This window comes from Pteropus medius, unplaced genomic scaffold (assembly GCF_902729225.1).
Source record: "Pteropus medius unplaced genomic scaffold, Ma_sr-lr_union100, whole genome shotgun sequence".
Classification (NCBI taxonomy): Eukaryota; Metazoa; Chordata; class Mammalia; order Chiroptera; family Pteropodidae; genus Pteropus; species Pteropus medius.
Window position 1 is genome coordinate 360,634 of NW_024346061.1, and position 4,811 is coordinate 365,444.

The 4,811-nt window shown below is 44.2% G+C and overlaps 2 pseudogenes; both read right to left on the reverse strand.

The window, feature by feature from the left end:
• Positions 1-75: 75 nt before the first annotated feature.
• Positions 76-825, reverse strand: LOC120612444 (putative elongation factor 1-alpha-like 3; annotated as a pseudogene).
• A 547-nt stretch (positions 826-1,372) lies between these two features.
• Positions 1,373-2,459, reverse strand: LOC120612445 (septin-2-like; annotated as a pseudogene).
• Positions 2,460-4,811: the final 2,352 nt, after the last annotated feature.

The following is a 4,811-nucleotide window of genomic DNA, read 5'->3' on the forward strand; positions in this document are numbered from 1 at the left end:
GACTTTGCTGCAGTTGTAACGTTGACTGGAGCAAAGTTTGAGAACCATGCCAAGTTTGAGAACACCAGTCTCCACTCAGCTCAAAGAGACAGTACCAGTACTACTAATTTTGTAGATATCCTGGAGTGGCAGATGCAAAGGCTTGTCAGTCAGACAAGTTGGTGGCAGGATGCAATCCAGAGCTTCAAGTAGCGTGGTTCCACTGGCATTGCCATCTTTATGGGTGACTTTCCATTCCTTGCACCAAGGCATGTTAGCAATTGGCTCCAGCATGTTGTTTCCATTCCAGCCAAAATGCTATTGTGTCAGGGTTGTAGCCAATTTTCTTGATGTGGTGCTGATTTCCTTAACGATTTCCTTGTATCTCTTCTGGCTGTAAGGTGACTCAGTGAAACTCATCTTGTTAACAGCAACAATTAGTTGTTTTACACCCAGTATGTAAGCCAGAAGGGCATGCTCATGAGCCTGCCCACTCTTGGAGATACCTGCTTCAAATTCACCAACATCAGTATCAATCAGGACAGCAAATCAGCCTGAGATGTGCTTGTAATTATGTTTTTAATAATATTTGTGCCCTGAGGCATCAATGATGGTCACGAAGTACTTGCTGGTCTTGAATTTCCACAGGGAGATATCAGTGGTGATACCACGCTCATGTTCAACTTTTAGTTTATCCAAGACCCAGGCATATTTGAAGGAGCTCTTCCCCATCTCAGCAGCTTCCTTCTCAAATATTTTGATGGTTCTTTTGTCAATATCACCGCATTTGTAGATCAGATTACCAATTGTAGTTAACTCATCGGAATCTATGTGTCCAATGACCATGTTGATGTGAGTCTTTTCCTTTCTCATTTTGGCTAAGATTTAGCAGTGGTTTTCACAACACTTGTGTTCTGGTGGCAAGCCCGTTTCAAAACTGCTAGAGTATTCTTTATGTATTCTGTATATGAGTCCTTTGTTGAACTGGGATTTGCAAATATTTTCTCTAGCAGTCTGCTACAGTGTTTTTCATGGGCGGACCAGTACAAAATTTATCTATGTTTTAATGGATTGACTTTTGATGTCATATTTAACAACTCTTCCTCTAACTCAGGCCACAAAGATTTTCTCCTATGTCCTCTTCAAAAAGTTTTATATTTTTACATTATACACTTAAATCTCTGATTCACTTTGATTTCATATTTGTTTAAGGAATGAGGAGGGCTTATTAGAGGATATAGGGAGTTTCATGGAACACAAGGTCAGTAAGTATAGCCAGGTTTCAGGAGAGACTAAAGCCATGAACTGGAAAGTCTTCAGAAATCAAGGTAGTTCTTTTTTTCTTTTAATTACCCTCTCAGTCCATGTAGTCTTCTGTCTTTCCATATCCACTTCAGTCTTCACTTTGCAATTCTGACTTCTCTACCTTTCCATGAACTTGACTATATAGAGCTTCCCCATGGCAATTGGGTTTACAAGTCCTAGGTTTAAGTGACCAGCAGAGAGTGACTAGCATCTCTGAATTCCATTTCTGGTCTTTACTCATGTCCTCATTTTCCACTTTTCTGTCACTCTGTTTGAACTTCTCAGAATGGAAATCCTCATAGTGAATGTCCTGGGTCACCTCGTGGAGGTCCTGCATGTGAGTGATGAGCACTGTCCTCAGCTTCAGAAAGTGATTGTACTCTGGGTTCTCCGCCTTCATGACACCCCACAGATAGAGGTGACCTTTGACATTCTTGCCTTTGGCATGGATCAACTGAATGGATATAACCACAGAGGATGGGATATTGGCCTTGAGAAGCCTAGGCTTCTGCTCTTTAAAGTCCTCATCTTCATCTGATTCTGCATCAGGCAAATGATAGATTTTGACATAATGTTCTTCAATTGCATCCAGAATCCTTTCCTTGAAGCACTTTCATTCCTTCAGAGAGTATCGGCTTTTGCAATGACAGGCATAATATTGACCTTATTGTGTATGACTTTCATAAATGCGACATCTAAGGGCTTAAGTCCATGTCCAAAGGGTGAAATGAAGTAAAAGTAGCAGTGCACCTGTTATCAATTACGTGCTGTCTGTTCAAACCACTCTCATCATGTAGGAGATAATTGTCTTAAAACAATTCCTGCAGTCGATAGTGTCACCATAGCCAAATGTGTCCACCACTGTCAGGTGCGGCTTGACCCCTTGCTCTTTAGTCTCAACAGTTGAAGCCTCAATTTGGACAGTCCTTTCAATTTTCTCTGCAGCTCCAAGTATGATTCTTTCTGGGTAGAGATCAGTCAGGAATAGGCTGTTTATGAGAATTCTCCTAGACCTGATTCATAGACCACCGACCACCATTAGTGTGAACTCAAAACTTTTTTTTCACTGATTTTTGGCGAACTTGGTTGGCAAGATTTGCAAATACAACATAGGAGTTTCTGGATTTAAACTGAGTTAGTTGTTGCTTAGACATCTTTAGTGAAGTTTCATCAATCTTATGAGCTTGGTTTCCTTATGCTGATAAGAGTGGAACAGGTGATGTGATTCTTCACTTTATAGGTAACTAGAGCGAGGGGAAGGGAGTTTCTTTAGAAAGAAGTATGTGACTGCTGAGGATAAGAGAGGTGGTAGAGGGAGGGCAGATGGCAGTAAGAATATGCAGCAACGGCAGGAAAGGGAGCCTTTGCCTCTGGCTCTTTCCTCCAGGAAGATGGTGGCAGTGCCGAGTTGGGAGCACTTGTAGTACAGTTTAAGTGGACAAATTGTGTGATATGTGAATTATATCTCAACAAAGTTTTAAAAAAGAAATTAAGGGTAAAAGGAATGAGAAATTCTTAATTTAATCCAAATAAAAAGAGAGCAATAGAAACACTTCCAGCCAAGATGGTGGAGTAGGTAAATGTTGTGCTCGCCTCCTCTCATGACCACCTCAAAATTACAACTAAACTACAGAATAGCCACCATTTGGAGTCGCCTGAAGTCTTGCTGAACAGAAGTCCTACAACTGGGGACATACGATTGAGGCCCCCTTGAGACTAGGTGGGGCAGAGTCGTGAAACAGGCTGATCTCACACCTGTGTGTAGTGGTTAAAAATCAGGAGAGATACCTCAACTGCAGAGGTCTCCCTGGAGAAGTGAGGGATATCAGCCCCACACCAGACTCTCTAGCTAGGGATTCTAGTACCTGCAAGAGAAGTGTCCACAACTTCTGTCTGTGAAAACCAGTGGAGATTGTGGTTGTGTGAGACTGAGGATGGTTGGAGTCCCAGGTATCCCTCTTTAAGGGACTTACTTGCTGGCTGACTCACTTACTCACTCTGAACTCCAGCCCTGGAGCAACAGCTCTAAAAGTGCCAGGGACATAAGGGGAGGAACTAAATTGTCTGGCTTTGGGGTGAGGGCTGGAGGAACAGCTTTCTCCCAGACAGAAATGCTGGCAGAGGGCATTGTTCCTTTGTTCAGCCCTCCCCACTTCTACTGCACAGACGAGGTGGCTGCCATATCTGAGTCTCCATCAACCTGACTAATACTGGTCGCATCCTGCCCTAAAAATTCCCTGAGACCCCACCCCACCCTACTTGCGTACACGCCCAAGCCACTTCCAGTGGCTTTTCCATATAAACGGCCTGTCTTGGCTCAAAAAATCTAAACAAGAAGCATGCTTGGTGTTGGCATGTCTTGTACCTCTTGCAGAGCAGCTCCGAGCCCAGCACTAACGGCAGCCAGCCTCAGTTTGCGGCTTTACCTCTTGAGGCACCTCTAAGCCCAGTGTGGTGGCAGCTATCTGAAGACTGCATGGTGGCTCATGCCAGGTGGCCCCGGGCAGGGCACAGGCTACAGCTGAACATGGCCTGTGGCAGAGCCCCTCCCAGGATCCAGCCTGCCCAGTGACTGCCTTCAAACCAAGCCTGAGCACCAACTGAGGCCACATCTGAGGACTACACACCCAAAGGGCAGACTGGGAAGGCATCAGAGCCCTGCTAAGGCAAATCCAGCTCTGTAGGGTCAGCCCCTGCACAATAGCTCTTCCACTATTGTCACTGGTCAGTTTTCGCAACCAATCAGCCTGAGGGCCAATCCATCAAACTGACATGCAAACAGCAACCAAGGCTCAGCCACATCAGGAGGGCACACACAACCCATAAAAAGGACACACCTGAAGCCCCAGGTCTGGTGGTGACCAGGGAGACTGAACCACTGGGCTCCACAAGACACCTACAACATAATGTCAGTCTACTAAGACCATGAGACCTAGCTGCTCTACTTAATACATACAAAAAAAATACAAGGAGGCAGACAAAATGGGGAGACAAAAAACATGTCTCAAATGAAAAAACTAAACAAAGCTCCAGAGAAAGAACTAAACAAAATGGAGACAAGCAATCTACCAGTTGCAGAATTCAAAATACTGGTTATAAGGATGCTCAAGGAACTTAGGAGAAGAGTAGAAGAACTCAGTGAGAACTTTAACAAAGAGATAGAAAACACAAAAATGGAGATAGAAAACAAAAAATAACCAGTCAGAAATGGAGAATACAATAACTGAAATGAAGCATACATTAGAGCAGCAGGGACTGGTGCTCCTATGAGAATCTAATGCTTGATGATCTGAGGTGGAGCTGAGGTGGCGATGCTAGCACTGGGGGGCAGCGGCAAACACAGACAAAGCTTTGCTTACTTGCTCACTGTTCACCTCCTCCTGTGCGGCCCAGTTCCTAACAGGCCACAGACTATTACCAGTTCACAGCTCAGGGGTTGAGGACCCCTGTGTTAGAGGGAATCAACATTAGATTAAATGAAGCAGAGGATCAAATCAGTGGTTTAGAAGAGAAGGTAGCAGAAAACA